The sequence below is a fragment of the Peromyscus californicus genome, unplaced genomic scaffold (genome assembly GCF_007827085.1).
Source record: "Peromyscus californicus insignis strain IS unplaced genomic scaffold, ASM782708v3 Scaffold_3__1_contigs__length_106647218, whole genome shotgun sequence".
NCBI classification, from domain to species: Eukaryota; Metazoa; Chordata; class Mammalia; order Rodentia; family Cricetidae; genus Peromyscus; species Peromyscus californicus.
The window spans coordinates 53952863-53978715 of record NW_026294551.1 but is presented as its reverse complement, the minus strand read 5'-3'; the positions used below and the strand labels follow the sequence as shown (position 1 = coordinate 53978715).

Genomic DNA, 25853 nt, shown 5'->3' with positions numbered 1-25853 from the left:
AGGCTTTCCTATAGACCCGGTGCCAAGACATGAACGTTCCACCCGGAAGAGGAAAAGATAAAGGCTTCAGCTTTTATCCTGCCTCCTGGCTGAGGTGCTAAGAAACACACTGAGTCACCTAATAGCAAGCCAGGCCCTTCAGAAAACATTGACATCATCTCCCAGGCTGCTGCCCCTCCCATTTGCTCTGGCCCTAGGACTGGTGTTTGTCAATATTTTTGTGTCATCCCCATCTTAATGAATGGGCTTAGCTTGGCAGAGTTCTCAAAAGTCAAAGGCTTTGCTCTGATCTTCCTCATTAGCCCAGGGGCTGGGATAGGGCCAGAGTCAGCAAACTACCCCACCTTCTTCCATTATGCCAATCATTCTCAATAGGAAGCACAAGTTATACAACCAGCTTTGTAAGGGTAGAAAAAAGAGGACTGTCGTACCCTTGCATGGGTATTTCTTGTACTGAGCCAGAAAGCTTAATGTCACAACCTCTGAGAACATGCATAAATACCACAACATCTTCCCTGCTACGAACTCCAAAATACAAGAAACAGAGATCAAGTTCCACCCCTCAAACAGGTAGAGGGTGGTCAGCTACCAGAGGGGAGATCTGGGACCAAGCCCATACTCCAGTTAGAGAGAATGCTGGGCTTTGGCCAATCACATATTCAAAAAAGTTAATTGTCGTAGTCAGGATTACCATTGCTGTGATGAAACACCATGACCAAAAAGCAAATTGGGGAAGAAAGGGTTTATTTATTCCATTGTTCATCACTGAAGGATGTCTAGACAGGAACTCAAACAGGACAGGAACCTGGAGGCAGGAGCTGAAGCAGAGGCCATGGAAGGGTGCTGCTTACTGGCTTGTTCCCCCTGACTTTCTCAGCCTGCTTGCTTATAGAATCCAGGATCCTCCCGCAATGATCACTAATTAAGAAAATGCCTTACAGCCGGATCTTATGGAGGCATTTCCTCAATTGAGGTTCCCTCCTTTCAGATAACTCTAAATCTAGTGTGCCAAGTTGACATAAGATTAGCCAGCACAATAATACAGTGCATAAAAAACTGCTACAAAAACTTTGAGGAGATGGAACATATTTAACTAATAAATCAAGTAAATAAGACACCTCGCCAGGCAGTGATGGTGCACACTTTTAATCCTAGCACTCGGGAGGCAGAGGCAGACAGATCTCTTAGTTCAAGACCAGCCTGGTCTACAGAGTGAGTTCCAGGACAGCCATGACTGTTATATAGAGAAACCTTGTCTTGGAAAACATAAATAAGACACCTCAAAATCAAAGGCTCACTGGGTTTGCTGGTGCATGCTTGTAATCCGGGAAAGTTCTAGGCCAGCCTAAACCATTACATAAGAACACCTGACTTAAAAAACAAAGCAAGCGCGCGCATGCGCACACACACACACACACACACACACACACACACACACACACACACACACAGAGAGAGAGAGAGAGAGAGAGAGAACGAGAACTAATTTTTCTATATCCCTTTAATCAGTATGTTTTTTTGGTAATCCTTAAGGGTACAGATGAGGTCGAATGAGGAATACTCAGTAGCCGGCTGGTTGCTAATGATCTGCCTCATATATCCACCTGATGTCTCTCATGCCTAAACCCCAGCAGATCTTCCTTTTGTTTCAACTGAAATTTCTAGAATGATTTACATGTTTGTCAACTGTGCCATGTTCTTCTAGTCACTGAAGCACAAAGCCTTCATCAAACCTACCTTAATGGTCCCACTCAATGGCTTACAATTCACTCATGTGATCACCATGCTCCAGCGACTTTCTCTTTATAAACTCAAGTCCCTTCCTCTCCCACTTCTTTCTCCCTGCATTCCCCCAAGTCCAAAGCCTCCTACTTACCTGTACTTCCCACCTCAAACTCCCTTCCCTTGACTGACGTCTTGTTTCACCCTAGCAGTCTCTCCATAGCTAACAGAACAGTATCACTAAAATTCCACTGCATCCAGAGCATCCCTGCTTCAAAGCTTGGCTTGTCTCCTTGTTACTTTTGCCGTGAAGGTGAACTACAGTCTGGTGATCAGAGCCCACAGAGCAGCTCCAACCCACCCCAGCAGTCTGCATCCTGCAGTTCACCTGAGTCTAAGCAGACTGACCACTGTGTCCTCCTGTGGCGGTTTGAATGAGAATGGCCCCTAGGCTCATATATTTGAATGTTTGCTCCCCAGATGGTGGACGTAGTTTAGGAAGAGTTAGGAGTTGTGGGCTTGTATGAGGAGGTGTGTTGCTGGCGGAGTGCTTTGAGGTTTCAAAGGCCCAGGTGAGCCCAGTCTTATTCTTCCTCTCTGCCTCCTGCAGACCAGGATTCAAACTCTGTTACTTGTCCAGGGCCATGTTTGCCTACCGCCATAATTCCCACCACAATAATCATGGACTAACCCACTAAAAATTATAAGCAAACCCCTAGTTAAATACTTCCTTCTATAAGTTTCCTTGGTCATGGTGTCTCTTCACAGCACTAGAATAGTAACTAAGACACACCCCTGGAGGACAGTTCCCTTCCTCTCAAGTACCATCTTATCAACTCCCACCACCTTGTGCACTGTGACTACCTCCGAAGCTAGGTCTGCCGCCTTTCTCTCTACTTTCTTTAGGCTCATTCACAAGCTTCCTCCTCCAGGAAGCCTTCCCTGATATCCAAAACACAAATAGAGTGCCACATAGTTAAAAGAAAACTTACAAGCACTGCCTTTGGGGCCCAGCAAGATGTCTGAGCTGGTAAAGTTGCTAGCCTATGGTGTATGACCACCTGACTTTGATCCCTGGGTACCACATGGTAGAAGGAAAGAACTAACTGCTCAGATTGTCTTCTGACCTCAACATATGTGCCATGACAACACACACAAATAAATACATAACCAATGTGGGCTAAGGGGTGCCTCACCGGTGAAGTACACACATGCCCTTCCAGAGGACCTGAGTTCTGTTCTCAGCATCTGTATCAGGTGGCTCACAACTACCTGTAACACCAGCTCAATAGGATCCAACACCCTCTTCAGACCTCTACAAGCACGTGCATGTGCACACACACACACACACACACACACACACACACACATAAAAATTATTTTAAATAAATATTGCCAGGCATGGTATTGCACACCTTCAATCCCAACGTTTAGGAGGTAGAAACCAGCCTGGTCTATATAGTGAGTTCCAGGCCAGTCAAGGCTACCCAGTGAGACCCTGTCTCAAAAATTAATTAATTAATTAATTAATAATAATAATAATAATAAATACTAAAAAAAATTTTAAATATTGCTTTTTAGTCATAGAGATATCCACCCCCTGCCACCACCACCCAAAAAATACCCCCTAAATTCTAGCAAGGTAAGGACATGTTAGTTATTGTAATATCCCCATAGCACCAGGCACTTGGCAAACACTTATTTAACATACTTAGGGGAAAATAAAAGAATGAATTGATGGTTAGGTAGTTATAACTCTAATGCAAGACTAACAGAACTTTCTGGAAAATGTTCCAAATCCTGAAAACTAACACAGAGATTTTCAACTGTATAAAAGGCTTCATGAGCTGATGCCAGGTTGTAGAGGAACTAGGATTCAGGTCATAACTTAGGTCTTTTCCTTCATTCATATTTTAAACCTAATCTTTAGCATCTATACTTTTACCATTTAAGACAACAGTAATATAGAACTGAAGTACCTCATGGCTTCAATCCCAGCACTTGGGGCAAAGGCAGGTAGGTCTCTAATTTCGAAGTCAGCCTGGTCTACATAGCAAGTTCCAGGACAGCCAGGACTACATAGAGACCCTGTCTCAAAAAACAAACAAAAAAAGAAGGAGAAGAAGACAATAGTAATATTAGTTTTTTTACTGTTAAAAAATAAATTGTTGGAGTTGCAGATGTATCTCGGTTGGGTGCTTGCCTGGCATGAGTGAAGCCTGGGCTCCATCACCAGCACTGCACAAACAAGGTATGGTGGTGTATGCCTGTAATCCTAGCACTCAAGAAGTAGAAACAGGGCTGGAGAGATGGCTTAGAGGTTAAGAGCACTGACTGCTCTTTCAGAGGACCCAGGTTCAATCCCCAATCACAGCTCACAACTGTCTGTAACTCCAGTTCCAGGAGACCTTCACACAGACATACACGCAGGCAAAACACCAATGCACATAAAATAAAAATAATTACTTTTAAAAAAAAGAAGTAAAAACAGGAAGATTAGAAGTACAAGGCCATTTCAGCTACACAGCTACTTAGATCAAAGACAGCCTAGACTACATGAGACTCTGTCTCAGGAAAAAGAGAATCCAACAAACATAGGCTCTCAGACAAGAAATGGTTTTATATAGAGAAGAAAACCTGACAACCATATACCATGAGTTTAGTGATTGCTGGTCCAAGACACTCTTCTAGGCCTTGGAGATCCTACCTCAACTTTAAAATATACTCCCCTCCTCACCCCTCCCATAGAGTTTATATTCTAACAGAGAAGACAGTCATTAAGCCAGTGGACAGAGAGGTTCAGAAAGAGCTCCCTAGCCAAGCATGGTGATTATGCCTGCATACCTAAGAGACTACAGCAAGAAGATTGCTGTGAGTTCAAGGCCAGCCTGGGATACACAATAAAACTCTGGCTCGGAAAAACCTGCTTTCTGAGTGAAAACAGGACATAATACCCATGGGATTTTTTTTTACTTCCATTAAGTTGTCAAAACCTTTTCAGCAAAAGGATACAAAAAGATACATAAAACTAAATAAGTTAAAAATATATCCAGATGTCTTAGCTAAAGAAATATATCATGGGGTTGGGGATTTAGCTCAGTGGTAGAGCGCTTGCCTAGCAAGTGCAAAGCCCTGGGTTCAGTCCTCAGCTCCAGAAAAAAAAAAGAAAGAAAGAAAAGAAAAAAGAAAAAAAGAAGTATATCATACTTTTTCACCATAGTTCCTGGCATGGATTAGACACTCAATAAACACGGCGGGATGAGTTACTACCTACAGAGCCTTTGACCAGACAATGTATTTCCTCTTCCAAGATTGTGAATGACAATTGGTTGAATTTAATACCAATATGCCCACTTCTAAGCCTGGTATGGTGGCACATGCCTGGTCTCAGCTACTTGGGAAGCTGAGGTAACAGGACTGTTGGAGGATAGCTTGGACAACATAGTGAGGCGCCCCCGCCCCAAAATGTAAAAAAAGAGAGAAGGAAGAAGAGAAGGAAAGCCACAGACAGTGTGCATGGAGTATTTCCTGAAGGAGAGTCCCATTACTTGTCTTTATTGCAGCCTCAGGACCTTCTCGAACTGACAATATCTACACACTACTCAAAGAAGCTCACACTCTCCAACCTCAGCTCTTCCATCAGAACTTCTGCCTGTGAACTCCAGCTGTCCATAAGCCAGCAGGAAGGCAGCAGCTGGAGGTGATGAATTTACTATGTGGTGTGTTTGTTCGATTTTGTTGTTGTTTTTAAGAGACAGAGTCTTACTGGGATGCCCAAGGTGGCCTCAAACTCCTGAGTGCCAGAATGGAGAGTTGGCTCCATGTTTAAGAACCAACACTTGTTGCTCTTGCAGAGGACCTGGGTTCCATTCTCAGCACCCATATCATAGTTCACAATCATCCGCAACTCCAGTTACAGAAGGTCTGATGCTCTCTTCTGACTTCTGAGGACACCAGGCACATGCGGTACACAAATATACATGCAGCAAAACACCAGTATATACAAAATCAAATGAATCAATCTAAAGAGAAAAAAATGTTTAAAAAACCTGAGCTCAGCTGGGTGGCTGTGGTGCACGCCTTTAATCCCAACACTCGGGAGGCAGAGCCAGACAAGTCTCTGTGACTTCGAGGCCAGCTTGGTCTACAAAGCGAGATCCAGGTCAGGCACCAAAACTACACAAAGAAACCCTGTCTTGGAAAAAAAAAAAAAAAAACTTGAGCTCAAGTGATCCTCCTGCCTCAGCTTCCCAAGTGGCTGAGGCTACAGGCATATGTCACTGTACTCAGTATATGTTGTTCTAGGTTCCAAAGCTCCTTCCTGTTTCCCTTTCCACTGTGTCTGACAGAGAATGCCCTCTGGAAGTCTGCAAGTGTCCCTTGCTGAAAGGGGTCTCTTGAAGGCTAGAATATGGAGGAACATTTAGGTTGGGGCTGCAACAGCTTCCTCTCACAGACCGGCCCTGATGGCTGGTCCCTGGGAGGGAAGAGCCAGCCCTCTTTCTTATCGGAGAAGATAAACTAGGGCCTCTGGAGAATCTCTGCCCAGACATTTATCTTCTCCTAGTGGAACCCGATGTACTACCATCCACCCATCACTCCTGGAGTCTGCCCTAATTTCTTCCCCAGGCGCCTACCTGGCTTTGAACTTCTTCCCAATCTGGGACTGTGTGGCTTTCCCGGCTGCAGAGCCTCCAGTCTCCCAAGCTTCAGTCTTCAGCCCTGGTTCCAACCACAGCCTAGACCCTGGAGTGGCAACTGCCTGCCCAAGAAAGAATCGCCAACACTGTTCATGGCTGATTTGGTTAACACCTGGCAACGCCAAGAACTGTTGACATCACATTTACATAAACACTGTGACTGTCCCTGGAGAAAAAAAAAGGTGCCTGTTCACATACCTTACACAGACAAGCCGGGCACCTGCTTTGCCTGATCTCAACCCAGACTGTGCAATGACAGGGGAGAAAAGAAATGGAATGTTTCTAACCAGCCTGCGCTGATTGTATCACACGGTCTCAGCCTAGTTCCCACTACTGGGTAAGCCGATGAGTCAGTTACTGGCACCCAAAGATTACGTATTCAGCCATTCAACAAATATTTATTGAGTGCCTAGCACTGTTCTTAGCCCCAGGGGAAGCAACTAACAAAAGAAGCAAGTCCCTTTCCTCCTGGAGGTTTTCTGGGGTTTATTTTTATTGGTTTGGATTTTTTGAAACAAATCATCACTAGTAATCCAGGCTGACCTTGCACTTTCAACCCTCCTGTCTCAGTTTTCTAGGTGCTGGGATTCCGAGCATGTATTATGCCCAGCTTCGTGTGTGTGTGTGTGTGTGTGTGTGTGTGTGTGTGTGTGTGTGTGTGTGTGTGTGTGTGTGTGTGTGTTATGTGCATTGTTGATTTGCCTGCTTATATGTCTCTGGGAGGGAGGGTGCTGGATCCCCTGGAACTAGGGTTACAGACAGTTGTAAGCCACCATGTGAGTGCTGGGAATTGAACTCAGGTCCTCTGGAAGAGCAGCCAGTGCTCTTAACCTCTGAGCCATCTCTCCAGCCGAGCCCCTGCAGGTTTTCTAACAATGAAAGGGAAGAAGGGAACTAGAAAGTGCTGCAGTCACATTCGGATGTCAGGCAGTGATATTTACTTCGGAGAACAATTAGCTTTTTGATATTTTGCATTTAAGAAAAGCAGCATTGCCGGGCGGTGGTGGCGCACGCCTTTGTAATTCCAGCACTCGGGAGGCAGAGGCAGGCGGATCTCTGTGAGTTCGAGGCCAGCCTGGGCTACCAAGTGAGTTCCAGGAAAGGCGCAAAGCTACACAGAGAAACCCTGTCTTGAAAAACCAAAAAAGAAGAAAAAGAGAACCCAGGTTCAGTTCCCTCACACGCACATGCTGGCTCACAAACATCTGTAACTCCAGTTCTGGGGAGCCCACCACTCCCTTCTGAGCTCCATGAGTACTGCATGTATGTGGTACATGGACGTACATGCAGACAAAACACTCACACACACAACATATTTAGTGAAAGGAAAGAAACAAGCTAGACTGCAAGGTTGGTGACATAGAATCCTGTGAGAGGCAAGCTGAATAATGTTAATAACACAGTATTGTTACAGAAGAATATTAACAATGAAAATGTCCCCCATGTTCAGCTAAATGAATAAAGCAGTATAGGATTCCATTTTAACATAGAAAAACATACATTGTCCATTAGAAAAAAGGTCTAGAAATGTAGGCATCGATGGATGTCAATCAAACATCAAGAGTGGTTATCTTCAGAACATGAGTACAGCTCACTCCCTCGCTCGCTCTCTCTCTCTATCTATCTATCTATCTATCTATCTATCTATCTTTCTCTCTCTGTCTCTTTCCTCTTCTTTCTTTCTGCATTTTGATCAAAAATATAGGAAGTGGGTCATTTTTTCATTCTCATGCAGCAATACCACATCTAAACTTAAAGCATGCTCATTTCCTCAACATTCTTTGCAGTTCTCAAACTGGTGGGCTTAGACCTTGATTTTAACACAGCCTTTGAGCCAGGTATGCTGGCTCACACTTGTAACCGAAGCAGCCATGGGTTAAGGCCTGAAGACTGAGGCCAGCCTGGGCCGCAAGTCAAAAATAAAGCAAAACAAGCAAACCAAACTGCAGCCTTTGAGCTGGTGACTGCGGGGGTGGGGGGCGGGGAGTGGCCGAGTGGCCTGGGCCTTCATGGTCCTGAAGTTTCCTTGGGAAGTTTCCCAGTCCTGTTGCTTGACTCATAAGAATTCACCCACTTCTGCCATGGCTCCCTAATTTAGTGCAACCTGATGCATGTGCAGCTCATTACCTTATATGTATGTAATTACATGTGTTTGGTCTAAAGACGTAAAATTTCTACCCTGCAATCTTTCAGTTCTTCTTTTTTTTTTTTTTTTTTTTTTTTTTTAGTAAGGTCTCGCTATGTAGACCAGGCTAGCCTGGAACTCAAAGAGATTTGTTTGCCTCTACCTCCTAAGTACTAGGATTAAAAGCATTATATGGAAAATATTTTCTGCTCAAAACTAGGAATCTGGATTATTCAGGAGTGTTCAGACCACAGAAGCCAATTTTGATTCCCTGTGCTTAGCTACAGAAATGAAACATCCCAGGTTTCATGTTCACCGCAGAAGAATGTCCCTTCTATAAAAGGGACATGAGCGTCCCTGCAGAGGGGGCAGGCCAAGCACAGGGAAACTCCCGGGATGAGCAGAGGAGCCCTTGTCCTCAGCACGTCATTGTTTCAACCCTCCTCTAAAGGTCACGTGTTAACAGAATGGCTATTGAAACCCTGATTAAAAGACAGAAGAGGGAGGGACATGAGACTCCAAGGCCCACACGGAGATGACCAAAGAGTGGAATGATCCGCCCTCAGCCAAAGGTGTAGGCCCCACCCCTCACCAGCTCCACACCCTAGTTTGGGAACCCAGGCATGTCTCTGCAGGGTGCCACTCCTTACCCCTGCCTTAGGAACTGAGCCATTTTTCTTCATCCAGGCCTAACCAGCTCCATTGCTAGTGACTTTGCTCGGGTTACCTCCCATTCCTAGGCCTCAGTTTCTCCATCTATGAATTGAGCAGGTTGAACTAAATGGCAGTTGTTGACAGTGTCCATGAGTCAGGGCCCATTATGTCACCGACCCAAGCATTCTCCTTGTAGGAATGAGGAGGGCTCTCCCTACATTTGTCCAGACTGCCAGACATGATGACTGGGCCAGTCTCCTCATAGATGGATGGATTAGGTGACCAATGTCCCTTCCTCTGCCCTAGGGAAATGCTGAACTTGCAGAATGTATCACTTTAAGTTCCTCTAATACCCAGTGTATTCATTTCCTGTGACTATGGTAACAGATGACCTCAAACTGGGTGGCTTCAAACAACAAATACTAATTCTCTTGTACTTCTGGAAGTCACAGATTCCAAATGAGGCACACAGAGCTATAAAATCAAGGTATTGGCTCCAAGGAACAATCAGTTCCTTGGCTCTCCTGGCTTCTAGAAGCCACAGGATAGGCTTAGGGCACGTCACCCCATGTGCTGCATCCATCATTGCCCGTATGGACCCCCTACATCCCTCCTCTAAGGACCTTTAGACTACACTGGGTCCACACATCTCATCTAGTACAATCTTCCCATCTCAAGATCCTTCATAATATATGCTAAGTCTCTTTTGATGTTCACAATAACATACAGGTCTGGGGACTAGGGCGATGACATCTTTTTTTTTTTTTTTTTTTTTTTTTGGTTTTTCGAGACAGGGTTTCTCTGTGCAGCTTTGCGCCTTTCCTGGGACTCACTTGGTAGCCCAGGCTGGCCTCGAACTCACAGAGATCCGCCTGGCTCTGCCTCCCGAGTGCTGGGATTAAAGGCGTGCGCCACCACCGCCCGGCCGGGGTGATGACATCTTTAAGGAGTTATTATTCTGCCTCCCACATTGGACATTCCCATTTTACCACCTGCACAGTCTTTGCTATTCCTGCATACTGTCCTTAAATTGACACACCTGTCTGAAAAAGAACTTAAACCCACCCTTGCCTCATCCTAAACCACCACATCAACGAAGCCAAGGAACTGGCAGCAATCAGAGCCCTTTGATTGGAGAAAAGAAACACGTAACTATCAAGATTTCAAATGTTCATCTGTGTACCATATAAAATCCCTTCACATGCCACCAGTAGTACAGAGACCATCCTTCAGGGAATATAAATAGAATCCGGCTTCCTGGTTTTACAGAAAAAAATTAGCATGTCCAAGAACGCACACCAGCAAAACCTCAGCCATTCCCACAGCTTCTGCTTCGTGTCTCTGTACTTATTAATCACAACTTGAAGGTACATCAGCTTTTCTGATGAGCATCCCAGGCACCCTCATCAGATAAGCCCTGGCTTACTTTTGTTACGCTCCCAGGTACCCAGAGCTTTGTTCTCTATTCCAGGAGTGGGTTTCCTTTCGTTCCCCCCCCACACACCGACCTACATCTGGGGATCTGACTTATCTGTGTTCAACAGTAGCCTGTTTACTTGACCCACATCTGGATGGCAGCCAGATCCTAGGGAGGACTAAGCTAAAAGGGGAGTCAGTGGCCAGCCGTGACTTTGTACTATGGCCCTTGGCATCTTTCCCAGCTGCAGATTGAACTCTGAAACTACTGTTGAGAAGACAGAGTTCTTTCTATAAACAGTGTGGGATGACATAATTATCCTCATCTTACATAACACTCAGCATGTAATAAAAATAGCTATCGCATATTGGATACTTACTATGGATCGGACCCTGTGGTAGGCGCTTCGCGGACATCAGTTCCCACCAGCCCTGTGAAGTACCGATGAGTGTTCCACTTTGACAGATGAGGAGACTCAGTGTCGGGGAGGTTAAGGCACCTTCTCCAGGATTACAGTTACTATGACAACGCTGATTTTCAGAGAACTTCAGAAATCCAAGAGGACAAGTGACAACACTATGACATTGAGCAACCTGCCCAAGGACATAAAGTTAGCAGACTCAGGGACAGAGTCAGCCCATCAACCTCAGACCAAACTCAACCCAGTCCCTTCCTTCAGACTGCCTCTCTCTGAAGCCATGGCAACTTTCATTTTCTTTTTGTTTGTTATTTGGTTGGTTGGTTGTTTGGTTGGTTGGTTTTGGTTTGTTTGGGCTTGGTTTGGTTTTTTGAAGGCTTATGTATCCTTGGCTGGCCTGGAACTCACTCTGTACACCAGGCTGGCCTCCAACTCACAGAGATCCTCCTGCTTCTACCTCCCAAGTGCTGGGATTAAAGGCCAGTGCCACCACCACCCAGCTTGAAGCTACGATTTCTTTAGCTTCCTACTTTTTTACTTCCTACTTCACTCTTTTTCCTCTCTATACCCCACTCATTCCCAGATGCTTTTGCCCTTTATCGCTTCCAGGCTAAGGGAAGCTGTGGAGGTAGCAAAGGGGTTCCCAGACTGGCCCTTCTCTGGGCTTCCCTCTGGCACAGGAAAGAACATGGAAAGGGCTAGAAAATCTCCACTCATCTACATTCATTAGTTTGGAATACATAATAATTGTTTTAAAATACTTTTTTGGATTTATTCACTTTATTTTATGTGTGAGGATTCTGCCTGCATTGTAAGTTCATGCACAGCATATGTGCTTGGTGCCCAAGGAGGTCAGAAAATGGCATCAGATCCCCTGAAACTGGAATTACCGGTGTTTGTGAATCACCATGTAGGTGCTGGGAATCAAACTCAGGTCCTCTGCCAGAGCAACAAGTGCTCTTAACGGTTGAGCCATCTTTCCAGCTCCTGGAATTAGTAGTAATTTAACCAAAAAAAAAAAAAAGGATTGAACTTTACCTCCCAAAAAACAGATTAAGCAGCTACTTCACGGAAACATGATTAGGTGAGGTCATGAGAAAAGACGCCTGTTAATGAAAATCTTAGCCTAGACTGCAGTTCGGGGGGAAGCTCAGCAGTTAGGAGAACACACCGCTCTTGCAGAGGACCCGAACTCGGCTCTCAGCACCCAAGTCAAGCAGCTCACAACTGCCTGTAACCCCAACTCCAGGGAATCCAGCACCTTCTTCTGGCCTCTGGGGACACTGGCACACTCATGCTCAGACCCACACATATACATATTTAATAAGAAAATAAACTTTAAGCTGGTCATGGTGGCAAGTATGTCTTTAATCCCAGCACTCAGGAGGTAGAGGCAGGTAGATCTCTGTAAATTCAAGGTCAGCCTGACCTACAAAGTGAGTTCTAGGACAACCAGAACTGTTATATAGAGAAACCCTATCTCAAAAAATAAAAATAAATAAATAAATCTTTTTAAAAAGAAGGTGATATCAGCTAGGTGGTGGTGGCGCATGCTTTTAATCCCAGCACTCAGGAGGCAGAGGCAAGCGGATCTCTGTGAGTTCGAGGCCAGCCTGGACTACAGAGTGAGTTCCAGGAAAGGCGCAAAGTTACACAGAGAAACCCTGTCTTGAGAAAAAAAAAAAAAGGCGAATATCACCAATATGGAATCAGCTAGAGTAACCCATATTTACATAAATAGGGCCAGGCGGTGGTGGCACATGCCTTTAATCCCAGCACTCGGGAGGCAGAGGCAGGAGGATCTCTGTGAGTTCGAGGCCAGCCTGGTCTACCGAGTGAGTTCCAGGAAAGGCGCAAAGCTACACAGGGGAACCCTGTCTCGAAAAACAAAAAACAAACAAACAAACAAAAAAAGATAAATAGGAAACTGTACAATCACTGGAAATGATGTCTCAGACTGTGGGTGATGATGTGATTTAGCAGGTGAATGGCTCCACTTCTATGTTTATAAATACAGACCTACACAGAGAAAAGACTAAAAGGATACACACATGTGGTGAGAAGCTCTGGGTCAACTATACTTTCTAGTTGGTGTTTCTATTTTCTGTTTTTGGCAATGAACCCATATTACTTTCACAATCTAACAACTTAGACGTGTCACCAAACACTTCAGACGTGTCACTAGGAGTTGATATTTTTGAAGTCTGGTCCCTGAGTCTGAACATACAAAAAAGGAATCTAGCAGAGTGCTGGAGACCTTGCCTAGCATCTGGAAGGTTCTAGGTGCAATCCCAAGGGGAGAAAGGGGAGAGGGAAGGGAAGGGAAGTAAGAGAAAAGAAATCAGGAAGGAAAGAAAGAAAAGGCAGACAGAAAATAGATCAACCGTAGTCTCTTTACAGAGCTGGCTACACAATTTAACAATTACCTTAACTTAGTGGATATAAGTAACCAGGTGATCGTGAAGGAAATATAAACGGTCAATAATCACCTAACAAGGCCCTTCACTACACTCTACTTGTAGTAACGAGTATAACTGCTATTTACATCATTACGTTTATGGCTTAAATTACAAAAAGTGAATAAATAGAGGCTAGGACTCCAGCTCAGTGGTAGAATGTATGCACACATGAAACCCTAAGCTCAGTCCTTAGCAACAAAATAAACACTGCCTGGCTCAGAACTCGTGTCCACAATCTCAGCACTCGAGAGACTGAGGCAAGAGGACTGCTGTAAACTCACGTCAGCCTGCACGACAGAGTGAGTTCCAACCAAGCCTTAAGATAAAGACCCTGTCTCATAAACAGATGAGTAAATATGGCTGGCTTGAGCTTATTGGTATACTGCGTGCCTAGCATGAGCAAGACTCTGGGTTTTGCTGGACCTAGTAGCGAACAACTTTAATCCCCGCACTCAAGAGACAGAAGAAGAACCTCTATGAGTTCAAGGCTAGCCTGGTCTACATAGGGAGTTCCAGGACAGCCAGGGCTACATAGAAAGCCTGTCTCAAAAACAAAACAAAACACCCCCCAAAACCAAAGAGATGTTCACACATGATCTTGCAAGCCTGAAAGTATGTGAAGGAGTGGAAGCCGGCAACAGTCAGAGCTGAAAGCTAGACGGAGCAATGCCTCTGGACGCCAGGAAGGTTCCTGAGGCAGGGCTTCTAGCTGCTTCAGAAAGCATGTGGAATGGGAAAATTAGGAAGCTGTATTGGAGGTAGTGTGTTTACAGAGCATTTAGACCAGTGGTTCTCAACCTTCCTAATCCCTGAACCCTTTAGTACAGTTCCTCGCGTTACAGTGACCCCCAGCTATAAAATTATTTTCATTATTACTTCATGACTGTAATTTTGCTACTGTGATGAATCATAATGTAAATAACTGTCTTTTCTGATGGCCTTAGGTGACCCCTGAGAAAGGGTCGTTTGACCCTCAAGTGGGTCGTGACCCACAGGATGAGAACCATGGATTATAGACAGTCCAGGTAACAGGCAAACCAAAGCCTTTGCCTCATTCCCACCCAACAGGAGAAGGTGAGAAGGCCCAGCAGGAGAGTCAAATCACTTCACCACAAAGAGAAACGGGGGTGTGGGGAGAAAAGACTCCTCCAAGTCTATGTTACCTCTGCCCCTGCCCTGGGTAACCCCTCAAAATGCTGGCAGAAGGATTTACTTGGGCCTCACAGTTTGAGGAGATAGTCCATGCTGGCAGGGAAGGGATTGCAGCAGGGGCGTGAGGCGGCTGGTCCATGCTCAGGAAGCTGTGTCCACAGTCAGGAAGCTATGTCCACAATCAGGAAGCAGAGGAAGCTGCAGGCTGGTGCTCAGCCTGCTTTTTATTTGCTTCCTTTATTCAGTCTGGAATCTCAGCCTATGGGATGGTGCTACCCACATTCAAAGTCGGTTTCCCCCTTCGGCTAAACCTCAGGGAATTCTTCATCGAGTCTCCCAACCACACAGCCTCATCCAGATTGGAGCACCCTACACACAGGCCTAATAGCCAGAAAGCCCCTCCCCCCCCACACACAAAATAATTACTAAAACTAAATAAAAGGAAAGAAACCTGAGGCAACTATCAATTCCAGGAGCAAAATATAAAACAAAGAAAAGGAACATTATCACCATTACCATCATTATCACCATCCGCATAGTTCAGAAAACAGAAACGACAGTCATCAACCTAAACCTTCACTAAATCATCGTATTGGGAGGATGGGAACAATAATACGGGTAGCTGATAGATGAGTACTGTATCTTTGCCTTTTGTTAACAACAAAACAGAACAAACAAACAAAAATAGCCACATAGGCCAGATGTGGTGACACATGCCTTTAAGCCCAGCACAGAGACAGGGGGATCTCTGTGAGTTTGAGGCCAGCCTGGTCTACATAGCAAGTTCCAGGCCAGCCAGGACTACACAGTGCTATGTCTAAGAAAGAACAGAAGGAAGGAGGGAAGAAGGGGGAGGAAGGGAGGGAGGGGAAGAGGGAGGGAGGGTACGGGGAGGGAGCGGGGGAGGGAGGGAGGGAAGGAGGGAGGACAGAAAGAGCAATCGAACCATACAGGTCACATAGGCACTTTATTTGGAAATACAAAGAAAACAATTCCAACTATTTGTCTCCGGTAAAGAAAAGTTGGGAATGGAGAGGGAGAACAGGGAGGTCTTACCTCTCATTGTAAGATTTGTGCCGCTTTAATAAAGGCAGGTGTCAAATTTAAATTCAATAGTATGACTTTTTATTTTTTTAAGCTTTAATTTTTTTTTTGTTGTTTTTTTTTTTGAGACAGGGTTTCTCTGTGTAGCTTTGGAGCCTGTCCTAGAACTCACTCTATAGACCAGGCTGGCCTCGAACTCACAGAGATCTGCCTGCCCCTGCCTCTCGAATGCTGGGATTAAAGGCGTGCACCCCCACTGCCCGACAAGTCTAATTTTTTGTGTGTATGGATGTTTTGCCCTGTATGTCTGTTCACCACCTGTATGCATGGTGCCCACAGAAGCCAGAAAAGGACATCATATTCCCTAGAAACAGAGCTACAGATAGATGGTTGTGAACCTCCATATGGGTGCTGGGAACCAAACCCAGTCCTCTGCAAGAGCAGCAAGTGCTCTTAACCATTGAGCCATCTCTCCAGCCCCAACATGACCTTTCTTAATGAAATCTGAACAAATCAATAAAACTGTAAATATACACAGAGAAACCCTGTCTCGAAAAACCAAAAAAAAAAAAAAACTGTAAATATATATGTTATATAAAGAATATATACATATGCAGCTGTATATATATACATATATATGTATATATATACATATATATGTTTCTTTTACCCAAAAATCTGTCTCCTAAGGACTCATTCTAAGGAAATACTGGAACTGGTATTGGGAGATTGTATGCTTACAGGTGTTTTCTATAGTACTATTCACTATCATAGACACAAACTGAAAGCCTATCATACCCACTGATAGGAATCTACTTTAACAAACCATGGTACATCCACATAAGGGATACTACGTAGCTCTTCAGAAGGACAGCATAGGTATTTGTGAATCAACATAAGATGACTCAGAAGCCATTAAATGCCGAGAAGTTCCAGGACAGTAAATAGAATTTGAACATTAAAAATTTTACTGAAAGCCTGTATGTCAATTGGGTGTGATGGCTCATGCCTGTAATCCCAGTTCTGGGTGGGTGTCAACAGGAAGAGCAGGAGTTCAAGGTCATTCTCAGCTACATAGTGAGGTCTGGTTGGCCTGAGCGCTACATAACAATCTGTCTCGGAAACAAAATGTTGAAGCGAGGTGCGGTTGTTGAAAGTGGGTGAGGTGGTGCACACCTGGGGTCCTAGCACTCAGATGGCAGGGGTAGGAAAATCGAGACAGGTCGAGGCCAACCTGGTCTGCATAGCGAATTCTAGACCAGCCAAGACTTTATAGACTTGAGACTGTGTATCAAAGGTGGGGGAGGGGGCGGAGATCTGGCTGAATGCTTAAAAGCACTTGCTGCTAGACTGGGTTTGGTTCCCAGCATGCACATGGAGGCCTACAACCACCTTTTAACTCCAGTTCCAGGGGATCTGAGTGTCTGGCCTCTAAGGACACCCACAATTGTGTTCACATACACATAAACATAGATAAATGTTTAAGTTTATATGTCAAAGTGTTCATATTTAGGGGCACATAAATATACAAAGATTTGCAGAGTCTCTGTACTGTACTGTTTAGATTTTTATCAGATATGATATTATCATGAAAAAGTATGTCTAGTTCCATTTAGAAAATAAAATAGCTGGTCAGTGGTGGCGCATGCCTTTAATCCCAGCACTCGGGAGGCAGAGTCAGGTGGGTCTCTGTGAGTTCGAGGCCAGCCTGGTCTACAGAGCAAACTCCAGGACGGGCACCAAAATTACCCTGAGAAGCCCTGTCTCGGAAAAAAAAAAAAAAGAAAAGAAAGAAAAAAAGAATAAAGAAAAGGAAAGATAGCCCCAAGCATTAAAAAATACAACCTTACAGTCTAGGAAACATTTTCACAACCATTTTCCTACAAGCTCTACCCAAGTTCAAATAAAGTAAAGATTCTTTGCCATCTGTGGACAAGAAAACATATTGAAGGAAGCAAGTGGCCCACAAGCAGCTAAGCGAGTTAGAAGTAGGCAAGATCGCAACACAAGCCCCTCACTTGTCCAGTCCAGCGTGACACCAGTGCCTCGCCCGGATTGTGTCTTGTCAGCTCCAGGTAAACTGGTCTGAACCCAAAGAGCTCCCCAGCCCCTGAAGAAATACTAGCAGGCAACCCAGGAAACAGAAAGTTGATCAGAATCCAGATGAGGGAAGATACTGTGGCTTCAGAAAAATTCACCTGAGCAAACTCCTCGCATCCCCTGCCACTAGGGACACAGTGACCTTTACAGACTAACTTCAGCCTTTGACCACATATGGGCAGAAAGGGTCCTCAGGCACCAGAAGCCTCCACTGCGTTCTCTCTCGGGCTAGGCCCAGGCTACCACCCATTCCGTTTCTGTCACCCCAACCTCCCCGAAGTCACAAGGCACCTGGTCCCAGGTCCTCAGCTGATCGGGTTCACAGCAGCACGTGGGGGCCACCCGGGGCCAGCTGGAACAAAGCAGAAGTCAACAGGAAGACTGAGAATCAATCATGTCTGACGAGAGACTCTGGGACAGGAAGTGGGTTTGAGCCAGGAAGGCTGGGGCCTGCTGTCAAGAAGTGAGGTAACCTTGCCAGCCTTGTTACTCAGCTGGAGTTGAGCAAGACCTCAGAGCTTGGGGAAGGGAGTAAGAAGTGACAGTCACAGCTTCACGGCCGAGCCTCGAGGCTCCTCACCTCTACGGCATGCGCCTGAGCTGCTGGGTGCCGGCCCTCTCGCCCACCTTCTTGCCTCTGCCCCTGAATTTGGGAGGGTAGAGTCGAGTGGAAGAGCCGTCTAGCTAAATTAGTGGAGGAGATGAAGGACTGCCGATGCTTTTTATCTCTATGCCAGGGAACCCGGCGCTGCACGTAGCATAACTTGTGAGAGCTCCAATTAGGGCTGGGTGTGGCTCAGTGGCAGCCTACTTGCCTAGCCTGTGTAAGGTCCTGGGTTCTGTGCCCAGGACTGGAAATCAAAGCAAACCACAGAGAGAGGGAGAGGGCAATCTTTAAAGTCAGCCAGCTGAGACCGAGCATGGCTCAGCCTCAAGTTCCCGCTCACGAATCGGAGATAACACCAGTACTGACTCCTGGCGTTGTCTGTGGCTCAAATGGGATAATGTGTATGACTGGCTCCACATAAGTCCCCAGATCCATCGAGTCCCTTGAGCTGTCCCCATTGTCCTCTTCTTGCCTTTCCAAGGCTGGACCATTCCCTAAGTCTTTATCAGATCACATGAGCCATCCACATCGCTTGCCTCCACAGTGACTGCATTCTCCCATGCCCATTAGTCTTACCAACTAGAACAGGAACCACTGATAAGAGTGGGCATTGATAACATGTTAAAGTTACTGGCTGGTTATGTTTAGCCTGCCAATGTCCGTCTAATGAAAAACAAACAATGCCCTATCTGCAGTTAACGACACCACACAGGGCGCGTCACTGAAAATTCCTTCCCTGCCTGGGCGTCTTTCTTCCCAAGGTTACCCAGGGGAAGCAGGAGCTCTTCATATTTGCCTCTCTGTGCCTAGGAGGAGCCAACAAATACTGGAAGTTAGTCTATACATATTCGTGGATCCTGTCGATCTGATAGAAACATGGCCCCCATTTAAAGCTGTTCTTGGTCAACCCAGTCCTACCGTATGAGAACTGACCCCAAGGCGACATGATACCACAGACAGGTAGGCAGACATCTTGGTAACACAGAGAGCAATTTATTGTAGGACTTGCTAAGGGAAGTATAATCTTGAGTGTCAGTAAAACAAATGATAGCCCACAACCCGGGTCAGAAAGAGGAGTGCACTTATGGGTTGGGACAAAAGTGACTTCATCCTGGCTGGAATGTACCCCGTTTATCTTAATATCAAAGAGTCGGATGCATTCCTGGGGCCAGGGTCTGGCTGTGTCAAGCCCCATACTTGACTCTAGTGGTTTTATCTATTTGTGGTTTGTTGGGAGACTATACAGGAAAAACCAGCTGGGGTTACTCAGGGGCAATCATGGTGGCTATGACTCAAGATGGCTGTGGTCACGTCAAACTGAATCCACACAAAAGTACACAGACGAGCTTTGGTACCTGAGCCGAGAAATCCATAGCAGTAGGGCCAGGGTTTTGTAGGTTAGGGCAAAGCTGTGCATGAAGGCAAGGCCAAGGCCACTCTGGTAAGCCTTGAAAGCCATTCTCACGGTCCTCCAAAGCTCTGAGAGAAGTGATAAAGGTGTGTGCTAGCCAGGTGGTGGAGGTGGTGCACACCTTTAATTACAGAACTTGGGAGGTTAGAGGCAGGTGGATCTGATTTTGAGGCTAGCCTGGTCTACAAAGCAAGTCCCAAGACATCCAGGGCTATACAGAGAAACTATGTCTAAAAAAAAGACCAAGAAGGAAGAGGAGAAAGAGGAGGAGAAGAAGAGAAAAGGGTGTATACCAAGAGCTGCCCAGCTGCCTGAAGGCCTCCTGCCACTCACCCCATCCACCTCCAGATGAAACCTGCTTAGCCTGCTAAACCCAACTCCCCCTCAAACCAGGCTTGCTACCTGCTGACCAAGAGACCTGGCCCTGGCCCTCTGCCCTCATCTCCCTGACCCCCTTCTTCTCAGATGATAGCTATCCTGACAGCTGAGATGGGCTCTGCTTGATGATGTCCCACCCTTTGCTTTCTGCAATGGACCTCGCCACCAGAATTGCTCACCTGGATCCAATTCTCCAAGCTCTGTTGAAGTTCACTATGTGCTAGGCACTGCACTAAGGGCTTTTTATTGTTTTGTTTGTTTGTTTGTTTTTAACCATCCTGATTTAACGTCAAGGAACTCTGTAACGCAGAGGCTGTTCCTATTTACAGACCTAGAAACCGAGAGCCAACGTGTTCACAAAAGTTGCCCAGGCTCACACAGTGAGTGGATCCAAAGTAATCATTTGCATGCATCTGTGAAACTGTGGGGGGGGGCTGGAGAGATGGCTCAGCAGTTAAGAGCACTGGCTGTTCTTCCAGGGGACTGAGGTTCAGTTTCCAGCACCCAAATTGGGGTTGTACCTGTATCTTCTCAACCCCTGTATCTTCAGTTCAACCCTCTGTGCCTCTGAAGGTGAGCACACACACAATAAATAAATAAATGTAATAATAGAAGGAATTTAGATTTGCTCTGAGACGCTGTGACATCTTCAAGGGAAGAGCCCGGGTGTGCTTCCCCCTCGATTCTGTTTCTCAGAGACAGGACATTGCACGGTAAGCCCACACTAAACTCAGAACTTCTGAGCATGAGTCATCACCAAAAAGGGAATTTGTTAGAAAAGCAGAATCAGGCCGGGTGGTGGTGGCTCACGCCTTTAGTCCCAGCACTCGGGAGGCAGAGCCAGGCTGGTCTACAGAGCAAGATCCAGGACAGGCACCAAAACTACACGGAGAAACCCTGTCTCGAAAAACAAACAAAAGAAAGATAGAAAGAAAGAAAGAAAGAAAGGAAGAAAGAAAGAAAGAAAGAAAGAAAGAAAGAAAGAAAGAAAGAAAGAAAGAAAAGCAGAATCAGGCCCCACCCGACAGCTACAGTATCAGAATTTACATCGTCACAGGGAAAACCAGGTACTCAGCGTGCTCTTCAAAAAGAGGCCACATAGGCTCACACTGAATTGATGGGTGGTACTGTACAGGTATCCAAAAGCAAAGCAAACATAAGAAAACAAAACCCTAAACCTCACAGGGCTCTGGATTTTGAGAATTTCACCCCTGGATGAAGCACAGAGTCAAAAGCTAGAACCTGGAAGCTCTCCACTCCAGGTTCAATTTCAACATTCTGGATATGCCAGCGAGACCTTGGACAAGGGTGGAAATCTGGACAGCGATGGGATGTCTTTAGAGCGCCACCTGCTGGTTCTAGTCACTCATTCCGGCTGGGGTGTCGCCTCCCAGCAGCTCTGCCTGAGCCTTCTGTATATTTCTCGCCGGGTTTATTTATGCTCCTTCAACATTCGCCATTCCTTTATCAGGAATTGACTGGTTCAGACAATTCCTTACTCTCTAAATAACAAGAGTGCATCACTCCACGTTTGCTTCCTCGGCCTCCTCAATTCGGTCCAGTTCATCAGGCCTTTGTACTAGCATGGAAAACATTAAGACTTCCCAGGGACACCCTTCCGACTAGGGTCATCACCCTTCGTGTTCCATCTAAGAATAAAAGCATAAAGATTTGATTGGTCCAGCAATGAAACATGGACATGTCCCTAGTTACCTACGTTTACAGCCATCTAAGAGACTAGCAAGGCAGCACACACCTTTAATCCCAGCACTTGGGAGGCAGAGACAGGAGGATATCAGGGAGTTCCAGGCCAGCCTGGTCTACATGGAGGGTTTCAAGCCAGCCAGGGTTACATAGTGAGAACCTACCTAAAAAAAAAAAAGTTGCCGGGCGGTGGTGGCACACGCCTTTAATCCCAGCACTCGGGAGGCAGAGCCAGGCGGATCTCCGTGAGTTCGAGGCCAGCCTGGGCTACCAAGTGAGTTCTAGGAAAGGCGCAAAGCTACACAGAGAAACCCTGTCTCGAAAAACCAAAAAAAAAAAAAAAAAAGTTAAAATCAGTAAGAAAGGCATCCCAAAAGAAAATTGCATGAAAGACACAGACTCATAGCAGAAAGAACGTAAAAGGAAAAGACACTTAATTTTTTTATTTAGTTTTGGGTCTGGAGAGATGACCCAGTGGTTTAGAGGACGTGTTTCTCTTGCAAAGGAGCTGGGATTGATTCTCAGCACCCATCATGTAGCTCACAGCCATTATGACTCCCATTCTGGCAGATCCAACACCATCTTGTGACCTCCCAGGGCACCAGGCATTCAAGGCAGAACATTCAGACACATAAAATAAAATAAGTCTTTCTAAATAATTTTAAGTCAGGCGTGGTGGTACACTCCTTTAATCCCAGCATTCAGGCAAACAGAGACAGGCAGATCTCCATGAAGTCAGCCTGGTCTACATATCACATTCCAGGACCACCAGAGCTACATAGAGATATTGACTCTGTCTCAAAGAATGTTTGTGATTTTTATTTAGTTTACACTGGTCTTTGATAATAATTAGAACTTTAAATATTTTTTCATTTCTCCATCAACTTAGTTGCACATTCTTCTGTTAGTCTTTTTTAATAGTTGCCTTGGAGATTACATTTATCCTTAAATTATCAGTCTATTATAACTAGTATTTTATCATTCCTCAGACAATACAAAGCTTTGTCATTTAAATCAAATTATCTACCTCTGCCTGTTAGCTGTTGTCAATTCTTCATACAGAAATAGATATTTGAGACAGGATCTCACTAGTATACCCTAGCTGGCCTCGAACTCACAGAGATCCATCTGCCTCTGCCTCCCGAGTGCTGGGATTAAAGGCGTGCACCACCACTGCCCAGCTTGAATAAAACATTTTAAAAATCCAAATATATATGAAGAATTAGGGCCAATAGTGATGGTATGTGCCTTTAATCCCAGCACTGGGGAGGCAGAGGCAGGTGGATCTCTGTGAGTTCGAGGCTAGCCTGGTCTACAGAGTTCCAGGATAGCCATGGCTACACAGAGAAACTCTGTATCACAAAACAAACAAACAGGGCTGGAGAGATGGTTCAGAGGTTAAGAGCAGTGGCTGCTCTTCCAGAGGTCCCGAGTTCAATTCCCAGCAACCACATGGTGGCTCCTAATCATCTGTACTTAGATCTGGTGTAGTTAGATCTGGTGCCCTCTTCTGGCCTGCCTGCATACATGCAGGTAGAGAGTACTTGTATACATAATAAATAAATCTTTATAAAACAAACAAACAAAAAGAAGAAAAGAAAGAAAAGAGGGACATATATATCCATAATATTAAATCTTCTGCTTGCTTAAGAAGAAAAGGATAAGGAAAATTATCCTAATTTCAGGTAGATTCTCGAAGAAAATAAAATACATGGTAATGAATAATATCCCCAATAATAGCTATTATTATTCATCTGATGCTACTTTTAGAGAGCCTAAAAATACTGGAAGCACTAAACTGTAAACTTTTCTCAGCCTAGGGAAATATATGATGAAGAAAGCAAGAAGGAAGAAACCATCTTGATGGATAGGTAAGACGGAACTCTTCATATGTTTTTAGACTGAAGACATTGTTTTAAGTTCGAGACAGCAGCCCGGTATTACCTCTGTAGTTACTCCTTTGGAGTGATTTGCTCCTGTATTTCTGTGCTTTCCTGGGAGTCGTTTTTCTGCCTGAAGATCTTCCTTTAGGACTGGGAAGTGAGGGTTAAGAGTGCTTTCCCTGAGTTGGATCCTGGTGACACAGACTGTCATCCCAGCACTTGGGAGGTGGAGGCACGAGGACCAGGAGTTCAAGGTTATCCTTGACTAAGCAGTGAGTCTGAGGCCAGCCTGGGATACTCAAAAGGGGAAAAAAATCTAAATGGACACCTACTTTCTTTCAGCCTTTTGAAGATGACCGTGTGTGTCCTTAACATCCATTGTAAAATCTGCCTTGAGTTGTCAGCGTTCTTACTGTATCTACTTCTATTTCTTTTTCATTTTTTATTTTTATTTTATGTGCACTGATATTTTGCCTGGAGGTATGTTTGTGTGAAGGAGTCAGATCTTGGAGTTACAGACAGTTGTGAGCTGTCATGTGGGTGCTGGGAATTGAACTCAGGACCTCTAGGAAGAGCAGCCACTGCTCTTAATCACTGAATCATCTCTCCAGCCCTTCTTAAGAGATTCTAATTACTGTATTTAAACCTTACACTATGCTCCAGAGGCAGCTATGTGCTTGTCTGTGTTTTTCACTCTGTGCTTTACACTGAGTTTTTCCTACTGACATGTCTTCACCTTTACTAATCCTTTCTTCTACCCCATCTACTTTTACATTTGAGTCCATATATATATATGTTTCTCGTTATCTTCCTTTTTTTTTTTTTTTTTTTTTTTTTTTGGTTTTTCGAGACAGGGTTTCTCTGTGTAGCTTTGCGCCTCTCCTGGAACTCACTTGGTAGCCCAGGCTGGCCTCGAACTCACAGAGCTCCGCCTGGCTCCGCCTCCCGAGTGCTGGGATTAAAGGCGTGCGCCACCACCGCCAGGCGTATCTTCCTTTTTAATGCATCAGCACCTGTGTGATAACGTGAATCCTGTCCTCACGGAACAGCCTCGCCCACTCCTGCTCTGGACATTCCCTGGGCTCTCAATAGGCGGCGCAGGCTGGCACCTCAACTCAGGTCCTCCTGTCTGTAGATCCTGAGTGCTGGCATTACACGGGCATGCCACCATGTCAGCTTCCAGACCCTGCCTTCTCATGAGGTGCTGGACTCCAGGGTTGAGCCTGCCGCTCTCTGAGGCCCAAAGCTATACCTCACTCTACAGTAGCCCTCTGCTCTGTTTCTTACCATCCTCACTCCCCAACATGGATCGAGTGTGATTTAGCAAATTATCTGAATGAAAGGGCTCCTTGGGGTGTGGGGCTCATTTCTCTTGTGCCCTTTACCTAATCTTTGTTCCTCAAATTCTTGTTGCTTTGGATTCCATTGTTTCTGTTGGTTGGTTGGTTGGTTGTTTTGGTTGGTTTTTGTTTGTTTTGAAACAGGGTCTTTCTATGTAGCTCTTGCTGTCCTGGAACTCACTGTGTAGTGTGTGCACCAATACAGTCAGCTTAGATTCCAATTTTTTTTATGACTTTATTTATTTGTTTGTTTGTTTATTATGTATACAGTGTTCTCCCTGAATGTACGCCTGCACGCCAGAAGAGGGCACCAGATCTCATTGTAGATGGTTGTGAGCCAACATGCGGTTGCTGGGAGTTAAACCCAGGTCCTCTGGAAGAGCAGCCAGTGCTCTTAACCTCTGAGCCATCTCTCCAGCCCCAGATTCCAATTTTTAAATTACATTTTAAAAAAGTATTTGGATGGCCTGCATGTGGAGGTCAGAGGATAACTTGCAGGAGTCAGCTGTCTGCTCCAGGCTTGGAACTGAGGATAGGAAAGGCAGCAAGCACCTTCACTCACAGGCCCACCTCGCCAGTCAGTGGACTGCAGTTTTCCAGCCCTGCAGCATTGCCAAGGATTTAGACCATTTTCTGCCTTGCCGCAATGTCTCCAAGCAAATGGACAAATCGCTTGATGATAAAAGCAAGAGAAGTGATCTCCCTCACTTCAAACTGTTTCCTCTCCACAATTGTTTAC

At 45.3% G+C, this 25853-nt stretch overlaps 1 protein-coding gene across 1 annotated transcript in view; it reads right to left on the bottom strand.

The window, feature by feature from the left end:
* Positions 1–11016, bottom strand: part of Ndel1 (nudE neurodevelopment protein 1 like 1) — a 45793-nt gene extending 34777 nt beyond the window's left edge. The window contains exon 1 of the mRNA XM_052756769.1: positions 10998–11016. The gene's annotated coding sequence lies outside the window, so the exon portion shown is untranslated. The remainder of the gene's footprint in view (positions 1–10997) is intronic.
* Positions 11017–25853: the final 14837 nt, after the last annotated feature.